Here is a 15,193-nt window from a genome sequence, read left to right as displayed (position 1 = left end):
TTAATGATAATAAACGCGCATCTCCAGGCTCTGTGGTTGCTTTCTCTTCTGTATCCAGAGGGTGTTCATTTATTGGTTCATTTTGCACTACCAGCCGTGGAACCCAGGCCCTTGCACACTCGCTGCAAGCTCCCTACTACCTAGCCCCGCCTCGTTCAGAGGGTTATTACAACAGGACAGGCTAGAGCTTCCCCAGCACCCAGCTTTGCTGCGGTGGCACCCACACCTTGGGGATGGAAGGTTCTCACTCCTGTCTCCACTCCCAGCAACTTGGGAGGTAGAGAAGGTTCCAGAGCCCAGTTTGACCCCTGGGGAAACTAAAGTTTGGAGAAGGGCTTGTTCAAAGACTCAGCTGGCCGGCAACTTGGAGGACAGGGCAGGATCCTGCCTTGAGTCTGCCTGATTTTAGAGGGAGCAGAGGAATCCTGCCCTCGCTCAAGTCTGCAGTCTTCATGGTCCTGGGGCAACTTGTGTCCATGTAAGCCCACTACTAGAGAGAAATGAAGAGGGCAGCGGACCAGGCTGCAGCAAGAGGCGGATTGGGTGCGGGACCGGAGCGGTAGTGCGGAGTCTGGAAACCAAAGAGGTGACTGGCAGAGTTAAGTCCAGAATTTTAAAGAAACCTGTGGACAAGCAACAACACGAATAAATACAACAGCAAAACATTCAGAACATGTACTATGTGTCAGCCATTGCCCTAAACACTGTCTACTTTCAACTCAATAATTCTAGGTGTTGCTAGCAGTGTGTTCATTGAGTAATGTTTAGCATGGCAGGAGGCCCTGGGCTCCATCCAAGCACTGCACACAGAAACACTTTAGTGTGTGGTAGTGGACACTTGTAGCCCCAGCTGTTCAGGAAGTGATTACTTGAAGCCAAGAATTGAGCTAACCTGGGCACCATAGCAAGATGCTGCCTCAAAAGAAAGCAAGAAGAAGGGAGGGAGGAAGGAAGAAAGGGAGGGGGAAAAAAGAAAAGAAAAAAAGTACCTATGTCCTGTTTACGATTCAGTGATATTTGCGTGCGTGTGTGCGCACGCGCGCACGCATGAGCATGCTCGTACACGCGCACACACACAAGCCGATACTGAGACTTAAAATCAGCCTTGTGCTCTTGCTTGGCCTTTTTGCCCAAGGCTGGTGCTCTACCACTTGAGCCACTGCTCCACTTTTGGCTTTTTCTGGTTAATTAGAGATAAGAGTCTCACTGACTTTCCTTCCCTAAGTGGCTCCAAGTCATGATCTTCAGGTCTCAGCCTCTAAGTAGCTAAGATTACTGGTGTGAACCACTGGCACCTGGCTTAAGAAAATTTTTTCTCAAGTCACTTTGCCCAGTGGTACAGCTGTCAGTTATAAAACATTAACAGTCCCAATGAAATCTTGATTTTTCTCCTTCCTGATTGGAAACAAGAAAACACTTCCCCAGCAGGTGGCCTCTTGAAGCCCCCAGGTCTTCAAGCTTAGCACCTTTACAAGCACTAGATTCTGAGCAATATGCAAATTATTCAAGGGGCATTAGCCAATCGGCACATGCATCCTGACCAATCAGAACAGTAAGATTCTGGCTTCAGACACCTGTGAGCCCCCGCCCCCTGCCCTGCCCTGCCCAGTGCCAGGAGAGCAGTGCCAGCCCTGCAGTTCACCATTCCCAATAAGGTTCCCAGGTTTGGTGCTGAACCCTGCTAATGTGCCAGGATGTCTCTTACTCTTCCTTGGCTGTCTCTTTAGACAGCCCCCAGCCAACTCCTTCTTCCCAGCCTACACAGTTTGTAATTACATCTGTCTAAAGCTGTGTCTCCCCACCACCAGTGGGACTGGAGTGCAAATGATTTGCTTAGAGGCTGAGCCCAGGAAGCACCAACTTGGTGATTCTGGGAATGGAATGAAAGAAAGCAAAGCATTTTCACTGAACTGGTTGTCTTGATGGGCAACTGGGGGGGTCTGTCTTTTTAGGGGTCCTTGGGAGAATATAGAATGACAGACTGGTCCCTTCTGTTATTAGGTAAGGGAGGTTGGAGATGTGTCTTCGAGCCTGAGGCCCCACCCAGGGATACAAACTCCATCACTTCCAGCGGCCCTGAGAGCCTGCCTTGAGGATGGTGCCCAGGGTGAGTCCTGCGGGGATGGAGTGAGGTCCCACAGTGTCTGTGTCATGTGGCACGCACGGCTCCTCCTCCTCCAACTCTGGTATTGGCCAGCACCCGAGGTGGGGCAGCCATGGTGCTAACTACCACACTAGGATTGCCACAAAGGCCAGGGGAAGAAAAGTGGAATTGGGATTTGAGCCCAGAGCTGTCCAACTCTGGACACCACAGGGAGCTGCAGGGGAAAACCCTGAATATTTGCACCAAGTGTGGGGTGCTATGCAGTTACTAGAGATCTGGGAGGATCTGGCCACAGAACTGAGAGCTTAGGCTGCAAACAACATAACATCTGCCCAATATCTGCACCCCGTGGCCCTCTGCGGGCTGCTAGTTTTCACCTGTACACTGTGTCATTAAGAAGTCCTTGTAAAAGTCAGGCACCGGCAGCTCATGCCCGTAATCCTAACTACCCAGAAAGCTGAGATCTGCAGTTGTAGGCCAGTCCAAGCAGAAAAGTTCCCTACATTTTCTCTCCAATCAACCAGAAAGAAGCAGGGTTTACCCCAAGGCCCACCCTAGCTCTGTAACACCCCCAAGTCCAGTCGTTTTTTTTGTGTGTGTGTGTTGTTGGTTTTAGTTGTGGGGCTTGAACTCAGGGTCTGTGTGCTGTCCCTGAGCTTTTTCGCTCAAGGCTAGTGCTCTAACGCTTTGAGCCACAGCACCACTTCTGGTTTTCTGGTGGCTAGTTGGAGATAAGAGTCTCATGGATTTTCCTGCCTAGGCTGGCTTTTGAATCACGATCCTCAGATCTCAGCCTCCTGAGTAGCTGGGATGACAACCGTGAGCCTCCGGCATCTGGCTATTGGTCTTTTATCTACACTTTCTGCCTGTTGCTTGGGTAGCTGCAAAGAGTTGGATAATGAATGCTTCAACGAGCGGCCTCTCCCATCCTGGGAAGTTGCCTGTCCCGCTTTGCTGTGAGCCACTTGCTGTCACAACTTCATCTGATCTGTTCTATAATTAATTCTTTTGGTAAACCTTACTTTAATTAAGTGCAATCAGAGACTAGTTTGCTGAGAGACTCAGTTCCTGCTCAGGGCCTCTTGGGTAGCTGGAGAACATGTGTGAGCTTCTTACCTAAGGATGTCAGCAATTAGAGCCCATTTCAAATGCCAGGGTCTGAGCTGACTGGCTCGGGGAACATCAATTAGCTCGGTGGCTAAATCGTGCTCACGGTTACATGTTACCAAGGGGACCCGTGGCCAATGCCAGGATTTAAGTGGCGGGGTGGCCTTTGGGGATCATCTTTCCTGAATTGCGGCCACATTCTGGGCCTGGTAATTATTGGCAGGCTGATGGGGTCTCGTCTGGAGAATGACTTCCTCGTCACCAGCTGTTGGGGGAACTAGCCTTCCCGTCAAGACGCAGGTACACCCCGTCCGGCTCTGACGCTCTGGAGCCTGGCATGCGCATGGACATGGCTCTTTGGGGTGTGTGGCTGGCAGGGGAGATGGCACAGCTCACACGTGGAACATGAACTGAGTCTTTCTGGGGAGGGGGCTCTGGGTCTCTTGGATGTCGTGGGGGACATGGAACCCCAGGCCTTTCTTGGAGAGGTGAAGCTGAGCTCTGAGAAGATGCTGGCCCAGGAGAATGGGGAGCTCACACCTAGCATCGAGCATTGGGATAAGACCAGGCATGCACAGCACGATGAGGTATCACTCAACGACAGACAGGCTGCATCTACAACGGTGGTACGGAGGGGTACATTCCGGGGGGACTGGGTTGAGGGCAGCTGGACATAGAGTTCTTTCTTAGGTGTTCTGTTCTATTTGAAACTGAAAGGCCCTAAGCAAAAATGGAATAGATCGGCTCATGTACCCTGAAAAGTCAGGCTATAGGTATGGGTGGATCGAGGTGTCCAACTAAAGTCACCATTCTCTGGCCATGAGGAATGGAGGGGCCTCTGTCTGTAGAGAGCTGCAGGAATCTGCTCAGGAATCTGCTGCCTTCTGGGGATCACTCCAGTCTCTTCACCGAGGCGAGGCAGGCGCCCAGCCCGGCGGCCCTCCCTCGCCGCGGCCCTCCCTGCCTCCTCCTGCAAGACAGGCGGCACAGTTTTCCCATTTTGCAGGTGGAGAAGCTGAGGCTGGGGGCGGGCAGCCACCGTGAGATGACTCACCACTCGGTCTTCTCAACCTCGGGAGTTCACCCATTATGGCCATGAAGCGGATCCTGAAGGAATAAAGGAGCACGCCGTTTCTCTCCACGTGGCTCAAGGTGAGGGTAATGTCTTCCCTGGGAAGGCTCTGGGGGACGTGGGACTGGCTGTCAGCAGTGTCTCTCCCCAGGGTGGGCCTCCACGCCTCTGCGTGTGCTCCTTGCCCCATCCTAGGAGATTTCTGGCTGGAGCTGGCTGTCCTAGCACACATCCTCAAAGAACGACCAAGATAGTTTAAGCATTTCAGGAAAATGTGCCCTTAAGTGAGGCATGAAGATAGAGAAACAGGGGAAGTAAACACGACCCCGGAGGAAACAGCTAGTTCCAAAGGCAAACATGGATGTTTCAAAAGAAAAAAAATCCCGCTAACTGACGTCCTCAGAGAGAGAAGATAAAACACAGCAACCATAAACCCAGTAAGAGAGGACAGAGAAACAGGCTGGTTCAGCAGCAAGAAAACAGCAACAATAACAAAATCTTAGTGATGACCGCCGGCTGCCAAGCGCCCAGAAAGGCACAGTTCATCTTTTCCCTTCCATCCTCTGACCTTACACAAAACGAAAGGCCATTTTCCTTCTTTTTCTCCTGGTCTATTGCTCCTGATGTTTCCCCCACAGTTTTCTCTCACTGCCAAACATCCTTCCTCTTGGCTGCATGGGTGATCTGTTCAAAAGATATAGCTCAGTGGCAAAGCACTTACCTAGCAAGTACAACGTCCTGGGTTCAATCCCCAGTATCAAAAGTGAAAGCCCCCCTCCAAAAAAACCCCCAAAATACAAAAAATAGACTTGACACTGGGTATGGTGACACATGTCTGTAATCCCACCTACTTAGGAAGATAGGTAAGGAAAATGGCAGTCCAGAGAAAAACAGGAAGGCCCTACCTGAAAAATAACTAAAGCAAAATGGCTGGGGAGGTGTGGATCAAGTGGTAAAACATCTGCCTAACAAGTGCAAGTCCCTGAGTTCCAGCCCCAGAACTGACACCATAGCAAGTAAATAAGTAAATTCCCAAAGGAGCCTATGACTCAAAGGCCAAGGGCCACAGGATGTCGCTGCATGATTCTGCATGAGGGCGCAAGGCCCAGCGCGAGTGGGACCTGGGTTCAGACAAAGCCTGGAAGGGTCATCAAGAGCAGCGGGCAGAGCTTGGTGAGCCGGTGACTCAAGGCTGTCATCCTAGCTACTCAGGAGGCTGAGATTTGAGGATCACGGTTCAAAGTCAGCCCAGGCAGGAAAAGTCCATGAGAGCTTTATCCTCAATTAACCACCACAATGCCTGAAGTGGAACTGTGGCTCAAGTGGTAGAACACTACTCTTGAGTAAGGGAAAAAAGACAAAACCTCCGGGACAGCACCCAGGCCATGGGTTCAAGCACCAGGACTAACACACACACACACACACACACACACACACACACACACACACACGCCCTCCCCTGGGCAACCTGCTGCTCAAGGTTGAGGAAGGGCTAACCCAGCGAGGCCTCTGGAACCCTGTGTTGGAGCGAGGGCTTTGCATTTGAGTGCATTGTCCCTCGGTGGCCAGGCGGCCCGGCCCCCGCAGTCCCCTCCGCTGCCCACTGGAGCCCTGGTGACTTCCTGCTAATGGAGCTGTGACAGAAGAGCGTTCTCCTGGCCCAGCCGCTTCCCTCCCGCTTCCGGCAGACACGGGGCCAATTTCAAATCACAACTCACTTTTATTGGCAAAGAAGGAGCTTGGACACCCTTCTCATTTATTTCTCATCAGCCGCCCTGCGTGCCAGTCCTGCCGGCTGGAGCCTGCTGGGCTGGGGAATCGAACTCCGGGTCACCTGCCTCTTCAGAGAGCTGCTGTAAATTTCCTGGGGCTCTCCTTAGACACACCAAATGTTGTCTGGAAAAATCCATCTTTCCCTTCTTCTGTTGCCCACTACCCACCGGCACTCAGGATGCATGACAGCCCCTCCCCCTCACATGATCTCCAGACAGTTTTTCCCCGCATCAGTAGAGCCCGCTTTCTAGCCGGGCGCCGGTGGCTCACACCTGTAACCCTGGTTACCCAGGAGGCTGAGAGCTGAGGACACAGTTCGAAGCCAAGCCCAGACAAAAAGTTTATGCAACGCTTCTCTCCAATTAAGCACCAAGCAGTGTGTGTGTGTGTGTGTGTGTGTGTGTGTGTGTGTGTGTGTGTGTGTGTGTGTGTGTGTGTTAGAGCAAAAGCTTCTGGTCGGTGCCAGGCCCCCAGTAGACAGCATTCACCTGTCCCCATTCCCCACTGCAACACACACACATTCTTCACTTGGCTGCTGCCTTCCTTCCTTCCTTCCTTCCTTCCTCCCTTCCTTCCTTCCTTCCTTCCTTCCTCCCTTCCTTCCTTCCTTCCTTCTTCCCTCCCTCTCTCCCTGCCTGCCTGCCTTCTTTCCTTTCTTCCAGCATGCAAGGCTGGCACTCCATCACTTGAGCCACAGCTCCACTTCTGGCTTCTTGCTGTTTCATTGGAGATAAGCATCTAATGGAACTTCCTGCTGGACTGTCTTTGAGCCTTGATCCGCAGATCTCAGCCTCCTGGATAGCTAGAACTACAGGTGTGACTGACTCCCAGCTTCTTTCTTTCTTTCTTTCTCTCCCACAACCTGTGCTCGTGCTAGCTAAGGAAGCATTCTACAACTAAGCTACAACCCCAGTCTGTCTTTTTGTTTTTTAATTCTTTTAAAACTCCTTAAGCTTATCATTTTAATATCTCTGATTTACGCGCATAATAAATTAATACAGTATCACATTCAAATTCACATCGTACACAGCTATCTAGAGCCAAAATTGGTCTCCTTGTATAACTTGCTGGCCCTCATCCTACCGGTGAAGCTGACAGTTCAGCCAAGGCAGAATGGATGTGGGGTGTTTCCTGCAGGAAGGGCGAGCCCAGGACAAGGGCCACAAAGACTGATTTCAAAGCATTAGAAATGCAGGTGCACCTAGTGCAGCACCTGGGGAGGCAGGGATCAGAAGGATGGCGTCTTAAGGCCAGCCTAGGCAAAAAGTTCTCCATACTCATCTTAACCAATAAAAACTGGGTGTGGTGGCATGTGCCCATCATTCCAGCTTCATGGGCAGCATAATAGGAGGGTCGTGGTCCAGGCTGGCCTAACGTAAGCATGAGACCCTATCTGAAAAAACGACTAAAAGTAAAAGGGGCTGGGAGTATGGCTCAAGTGGTAGACTACCTGCCTAGCCAGCGCAAGGCCTTGAGTTCAAGCCCCCAATGCAGTCAGTCCATCAACCAATAGATAAATAAGTAAGTAAACAAATAAATGAATAGAGGAGATAGCTTAAAAAGGCAGGATTAACCAGAAGTGCTGGCCAACAGAGAGGGTCTTTTTTTTTTTTTTTTTTTGTCGGTCATGGGGCTTGAGCTCTGAGCCTGAGCGCTGTCCCTGCACTCTTCAGCTCTACTGCTTGAGCCACAGCACCACTTCCAGTTTTCTAGTGGTTTCTTGAAGATAAGAATCTCACGGACTTTCCTGCCTGGGCTGGCTTTGAACTGTGATCCTCAGATCTCAGCCTCCTGAGTAGCTAGGATTACAGGTGTGAACCACTGGCACCTGGCCAGAGAGGGTCTTATACTTTCTGGGCAGCAGGGACACTGCCTCTCCTGCCTCAACCTCTCTTCCCAGGGCTCCGGTAGCCACCATGAGGTTTCTAGAACAACAGGCAGATCTCTGTCACCACGTGTTACCACTCACTGAGGTGTGGCCTTGCACACCTTGCTTGTTGTACACTCACAGACTGTCTATCTGTTGTATTTATTGTCCCAAGCCATGGTCTGGACCAGGACCTCCAGCATACTAGGCAGGCGCTCTACCAACTGAGCCACACTGCCAGCCTTTTGGTTTTTATTTTGTTTGCTACCTTTTGCCTGAGCTGGCCTCAAACTCATGCTCCTTCTACCTTGCCTCCCAAGTAGCTGGGATTATATGCACACGCCACTATGCCTGGCTGACCCAAAATGTTCTAAAAACACCCACATCTTGGTATTCTCCTTGTTTTTTCATCCTTTGGCAGTCATGTCTGGAGACATTGCCCATTTCCAGAACGTTCTGAGGGCGGACAATGTTGTCGTGGTGGACAGTCTTGCTCATCTGTGGGTACTCTAGAGTTTTTGTAGAAGTGGACCAAGAGGCTGGAGGATGGGAGGCAGGTCAAGAGCCAAGGAATGCAGGCGGCCTCTGGAGGCAAAAAAGGCAAGGAAACAAACTCTCTCGAGTCTCCAGGAAGACCAGTTTGGGCCACCTCAGAACCTCAGGAAATAGCTGCTTGGGAAAGCTGGATGGAAAGGCTGAGGGGGCAGAGCCCTTCTGGGGCTAGGGGAAGGGAGGGGAAGAGAGGGTATGCGCAGCGCCCCCTGCTGGCAGACCCTTCCGGGGTCTATCTCTGCTAAGTGCAGGGGGCAGTCCGCTTATTATGTAAACCCCACTCCAAGATTCTTATTAACATTTAACAAGTGAATGCTATTTAAGGCAGGCAGCTAGGAGACATGTGGGAGGCCACTAGGTCTGGCACATGGGCGCAGGGTGCAGGCAGAAGATGATGCCCCAATATTCAGTCCTCAAAGAGCCACCCAGGCCCAAACAGAAATAGAGGCTGCAAAAGTGGTGGCCAGACAGCATGGGGGCGTGGAGGAGGCTCTAATTAAAGTGCTTAATGCACTTGGTGAGGTTTCTATTTTTCTCCCAGCTGAAGTCTTACCCAACCCCAATCACAGTCTTCTGCTCATCGGTTCCAGCAAATAACCCCGGGGCCGGCCCCTGTGTGGGCACCAGCAACAGAAATGACAAATCTGCTGGATACTCATAAATAACAAGAGGAACTGCTCACGTTTATTGAGTGCTTGTTATGTGACAGACACTGTTTTGGCTTTTGTTTTTTGGTCGTAGGGCCGGATCTCTGGGCCTGGGCGCTGTCCCTGAGCTCTTCAGCTCAAGGCTAGTACTCTACCACTTGAGCCACAGTGCTACTTCTGGCTTTTACTGCTTATGTGGTGCTGAGGAATCAAAACCAGGGCCTCATGCATGCGAGGCAAGTGCTCTACCACTGAGCCACCTTCCCAGCCCCAACTCTTCATCTTCTCTGCCCTCTCTGAGGAGGACCCTCATATATAGGAATAGATGGCTAGGTAGGTAGGTAAGGTAGGTAGATAGATAGATAGATAGGTAGGTAGGTAGGTAGATAACTTTGTCATTGGAAAAAGAAAAGGATGAAATGCCATTGTTTGCAGTCATTCCCAGAAAGAGGTGGATCTCTGTCTCCATGTTTGAAGTAGGCTGGTGCTGTGACATACGTTGGCCCACAGAAAGCAGCGGGAGTGGAGCCGGGCACTGGCAGCTCACGCCTGTCATCCTAGCTACTCAGGAGGCTGAGATCTGAGGATCACCGTTCAAAGCCAGCCCAGGCAGGAAAGTCCGTGAGACTCTTATCTCCAAGAAACCACTAGAAAACTGGAAGTGGCACTGTGGCTCACTCAGTAGAATGCTTGCCTTGAGCTGAAGAACGCAAGGACAGTGCCCAAGCCCAGAGTTCAAGCCCCATGACCGACCAAAAACAAAGCAGCGGAAGTGCCAATATGACAGCTCAGCCCAAAGGACTCTAGGGACCTCGGCCACCTTGGCTCGCTATGCTCTTGTGTACAAGCTTGGGTCAGCCTGGTGGACAAGGAGAGGCCACACGAAGAGAAGTTCTTCTGTCATACCTGGGGCCTTGGACGGTGCGAGGTCCACTGAGACGGCAGACTGCAGGGAAGAGGGGCCTGTCACGGACTCTGACTCAGCGGGATCCTGTTGGGTGCAGAGCACGGGCCACAGGGGAGGGGCAGGGAGAAGACAGGTGAGGGAGACAGGCCGAGGCTGCTGCAACCAGGGAGAGCTGGCAGGGTGGTGGCAGCCAGAGGGCGAGCCTGGCTAGAGCCATGACCAAGCAAAAGTGGGTAGGACTTGCGGATGGGTCGGATGTGGGGTCGTGGGCCTAGCTGGATTAGGGATCCTGCAGGGAAACCGATGTTGAATGGCCGGGCTGGACAAGAATGGGGACCTCCGAGTCCCCTGCCAGCAGCTCAGCTCAGTGCTAGGAGCGAAAGGACTTACCTAAGGCCAACAGTGCAGAGTGTGTGTGTGGGGGGGAAGACTGGGGCTCCTATCCTAGCCTGAAGAGCCCCCACATCCTCTGCTGGACAGGAGGGTGACGGGAAAGGCAAGAGTGTGAGATGAACCCTCAGAACCCCATTGGCTTTTGAAACCTGGTGAGGCTGCGCCCCCTGGTGGCTAGTGTGGTTAGTCACAGCCTCCTCACCCTGGACACAGCCCACAAGCCAGGAAAAACCGTGGGACACGCCAACTCCCATCTGGGGAAGTTTTGTCTCTGGCTCTGAGCTCCCCAGGCCGGAAGCTTTTGGACCTGCCAGGTGTGTTCCCCGGCCTGGCCCATTCTGGGGAGGGATTCTAACTGCTCATCCAACAGGCTTACAGAGAGGAAGAGATTCTGGAAGAGGGGTTGACCTGGGGGCCTCTTCCGCTCCTTCTTTTGGCTGATCTTCTCAATCTCCTCCCGCTTTTCTTTTCCTTACATTTTTTTCTTTTGCTTTAGGTATCTTTGAGGAAAAAAAAAGCACATGGAAGAAAACAATTCAAAACATAAGAGAGCACACACTACACCCAGGAACCCTCCCTCTCCCTCCTCCTCCTCCTCTTCCTCCTCCTTGCCGCTGCCTCCTCTGGCAGTCACTGTTATAATTAGCGTTTCCTCCAACGCATCCTCTCAACTGACAGTAACTCACCCACCTCTAGTTTGTGGCAAGCACACTTGGAGTTTTCGACCTGGCATTTCTCCTCAGCCTCGCAGCTAGAGTCACATCCTTCCCCCACCCCCTCTCACAACTCCCCCTGCTCCGAGTCTCCCTCCTTGAGAGCAAAGGTCAGAATCTTCACAATAGCACAACCTGACCTCTCCAATTCCGGGACTTGGTTTCCTGCGACTCTCTTGCCCCACAGTCCTCCTTGGACTCTCTTGCCCCACAGTCCTCCTTGGACTCTCTTGCTCCACAGTCCTCCTTGGACTCTCTTGCCCCACAGTCCTCCTTGCTTTTCTTATTATGGGACAACACAAAGCAGAATACTGATAGTTCCGACCAGGCGTGCAGTTCAGTGGCATTGAATCCACGGACGGTTGTGAACCAGCTGCTATCGATACCCCGACTTTTTCATCCTCCTCCATATAAACAGTAGATAAACAGTGACCCGCCCCCAGCTTGATAGACAGCCCTATTGTTTATTGTGCCTATGACTCTGAGTAGGCTAGATGTCATACACTATCCATCCTTCTGCTTCTGAACTATTTGAGTGAGCACAAGGACAGCAAATCACTCCACATTCCCTCCCTTTTGGCGGCTGAAAAATATTACACGGGATGTATAGTGGCACCAGCACTGTGTGTATCCATTGCCCGTGGGTGGATTTTGGCTACTGTGAATGGTGCTGCCTTGACTTTGGTGTCAGCCTCCTCAGGGTTCTACTGGTCCTGTGCACGTCCACCTGGACGACTTCACACTGGCTGTGTCTGCTGCCTCGAAGGCTCTTTCCCAAGAGGTGCACATGGCACAGGCCTCAGTTCTGCCAGGTCTCTGCTTGTCTGTTGGCTGCTCGGTGAGACCCACCCTGACCATTCTTAAACCACGCCACCCGGGCCTTCCTGCTGCCTCGATTCTCTTTTGGCTTTTTTTGATGGCACTTTTGAATGTTCCAAGCTACTTGTTTAGCATCTTTGTTGTTTAGTGTCTGCCTGGGAAAAATGTCAGCACAATGAAGAACCTCTGCTGTATTTATCTCAGGCACCCAGATGTTCAATGTATCATTTGTTAAATAAACTTAAGGCTAAAAGCCTTGGGAAATGGCTAAAAGTGCACACACACACATACATGTATTTTTTGTGGTGCTACAGATGGAACTCAGGCCCTCACGTAGGTGAGGCAAGCTCTCTGCCACCGAGCTGGACTCTGAGCCCGCATTACAGGTGTGCGCGATCAGAGGCAAAGGCTGATGGGTGAGATGCCGTCACATGCTGACTTCTCTGAAATGCACAAAACTTGAAACACCTCATGTTGCAGATTGTTTCAAATCTGGGTTGAAATGGGGGTTATCTCCTCAACCCAAAGAGGGTTCATGTCCCCAGGATTGAGGTCAGGGGCTGAGGTAAAGCTGCAGAAAGCCAGATGACCTTTTCTTACCTTTGGGGGGTCTTTAAGGTCTTTTCTTGCCTACTCTGGGCAGCCCAGTGTCAGCGTGACAGCAGCTGCTGAATGCCAGAGAGCTGACGGAGCAGAAACAAGAAATGACAAGAAGGGCTGGAAGGTGGCTCAGTGGTAGAGCGCTTGCCTTGCATGCATGAGGCCCTGGGTTCCATTCCTCAGCACCACATAAGCAGAAAAAGCTGGAAGTGGTGCTGTGGCTCAAGTGGTAGAGTACTAGCCTTGAGCTGAAGAGCTCAGGGACAGCGCCCAGGCCAAACGTTCAAGCCCCACGGCTGACCAAAAGAAAAAAATGACAAGAAGTAAGAGAAGCAGAGAGGACAGACGCTGAAGAAAGACAGGAGGCTTCAAAGTCAGAGATGAGAAAACACAGGTCCAAGCTGGAGTTGCCAAGATTTACAGGCTTAAGGGTCCCAGATACCCTAGTCCTGAGAGCTGTAACGCAGCCATTAGCAAGGGCTGAGGTTTCCAAGATGTCAAGCCTGAGAGCTGTGACACTGCCCTGGCAAGGGCTGTGTCTGCTCAGGAGCTGTGACACTAGCAGGTACTGCCTGCTGCTACTCAGTGCTGCTAGGAGCCAAGCAATGCAACAGTCGTCAAGTGCTGGGCCACAGGTGGCTATGGAATAGAGTGTTAAACCTCCAATCTGAGCGTCTGGAGCATCAGGCCCCTAGTTCTCAGGGACTGTAGCCCCGAGTCTTTAGGTATGCAGTCTAGCCCCTAGGCAGAGGTCAGCTACCATTGGAAGAGCTTTGCCTTCCTATTTATGGTTTCTACCCAGGGAGAGCAGAAGAACCCCAGAGAGCTGAACCTTGGCTATTTCTTTCCCATTTTTTTTTTCCTCCAACCCATGAAGCTGCCACCACTTTTCCTGGACACGGCCCAGCCCAGCATCCCCGTGCGTGGCCCTCAAGCCAGACCATGGCCCTCTGGCATCACTCCTGCTTTCCCGCCCGGGCAGCAGGCGTGCCAACCTCAGTCCTCAAGTGCTAGCTCAGGACCGCAGCAGCTGGCGGGCCTGGGCACTGGGGCCAGCTGCCTGGAAGGTGTCCTTGGGGAAGTCACATGACGTGCTGCACACTCTCCCCATGTCATGGTTCCTTTTATCTGCTCTGGGATTTTATTGTGTTGCCAAGACACCTCATGCAGACAAGCAAGGGGGCAAGAGCCAAGAGAAGGAAGTAGATAAAAAGAGGACAGAGATGCCAGGTGCTGGTGGCTCACGCCCGTCATCCTAGCTACTCAGGAGGCTGAGATCTGAGGATCACAGTTCAAAGCCACCTGGGGCAGGAAAATCCCTGAGATTCTTATCTCCAAACCACTAGAAAACCCGAAGTGGCACTGTGGCTCAAGTGGTAGAGTGCTTGCCTTGAGCTGAAGACTGAGGGACAGCGTCCAGGCCCAGAGTTCAAGTCCCCCCACCTCCACCCCCCCAAAAAAGAGAACAGAGACCAAGACAGAGCACAAGACATTTTGGCAGCAAGGAAGCAGGCCTTGATATTCTGCTTTGTGTGAAAGAGCTTTTCTGAGTTTATCAAAGGACTCGTGTTCTTCCTCATAACAATGTGCTGCTCTTCCTGACTGCGAGGCTCTTCCCATCCATCTCTCCCTGAGCACTGTGCTCTCGAGTTTCTGTGTCTGGAAAACCTCTCCTTTGATACCAGAGCATCTGCACACAAACACACTACGACTCGGGAGTATCTGTGCCCTGCCAGTGGAGGCCTCTTGCGCTGACACTGCTAGGCCTTCTCCCCCGGCACCCCGTCTGTCTCTGTATTTGGCACATGGTTATGTCTGGATGAAATGGGTTAAGTTAAACTCGTAGAAAAGCGCTCGGTAGGGGCAAGTCACAGTATCTGTCATTGTTATTTGTGCTGACACTGGGGCTTGGATCAACTCCCGCTCGGCTTTTCCTACTCAAGGCCCTGCTTCCGGTTCTGGTGATGAACTGGAGATCAGAGTCTCACAGACTTTTCTGTCCGGGCTGGCTTCGAACCATGATCCTCAGATCCTGAGAAGCTAGGACGACAGGCCGGAGCTTCTTAGTTGATTCTTGAGTTCGTTTACAACTGCGCTGGGGTAGGAGGCGTCACCACACTTGCTCATCCTGTTGGCTAGTCGGGGAGCCGCGGGTCTCAGTTTCTCCACCGCCGTCACAGGCTCATCTAGGCCTTCCGCCCTGACAGCGCCTGCGCAAAAGTCGCCCCCAGCCCCGCGCGGATCCAGTGAGTCCCCGCCCCTTCCGGTCCCTCGAGGACTCGGCGCTCGGCCGGCGTCTGTCAGCCAAACGCCCTATTTCCGGGCCGCCGCAGGGCGCCCTGCCGAGCGCCGAGCAGCAGCTAGGGGATGGCTGCCGTGGCTCCGTGAGGAAAGGCGGAGGCCCGGAGCTGGGACCGAGGACGAGCCAGGCCCGCGGGCCTGGGAGAGCGCGGCCCGGTACTGAGGGGTGCGCCGTCGGGAGTGCGCGGGGCGGCGTGACGTCTGCGGGGGACGGGGCGTGGGGAGCTGGGTGCCGTGGTTGCGAGAGGTCGAGGCCGCGTTTTGGGTGGCAGAATCTCCGGTCGGTCGTGTCCCGTGCGTGGGGATGCGGCGTGTGCGGGGCGGCGGGGTCCCGGGCG

The 15,193-nt window shown here is 52.6% G+C and overlaps 1 protein-coding gene across 1 annotated transcript in view; it reads left to right on the top strand.

Annotated features, from left to right (window-relative positions):
• Positions 1–14,927: 14,927 nt before the first annotated feature.
• Rbsn (rabenosyn, RAB effector) overlaps positions 14,928–15,193 on the top strand; it is a 29,256-nt gene continuing 28,990 nt past the window's right edge. Inside the window, exon 1 of the mRNA XM_013010573.1 lies at positions 14,928–15,011. The gene's annotated coding sequence lies outside the window, so the exon portion shown is untranslated. The remainder of the gene's footprint in view (positions 15,012–15,193) is intronic.

Source organism: Dipodomys ordii, unplaced genomic scaffold (assembly GCF_000151885.1).
Source record: "Dipodomys ordii isolate 6190 unplaced genomic scaffold, Dord_2.0 Scaffold12, whole genome shotgun sequence".
Classification (NCBI taxonomy): Eukaryota; Metazoa; Chordata; class Mammalia; order Rodentia; family Heteromyidae; genus Dipodomys; species Dipodomys ordii.
The sequence above is the reverse complement of the archived record's forward strand: the minus strand, read 5'-3'. Positions and strand labels throughout refer to the sequence as shown.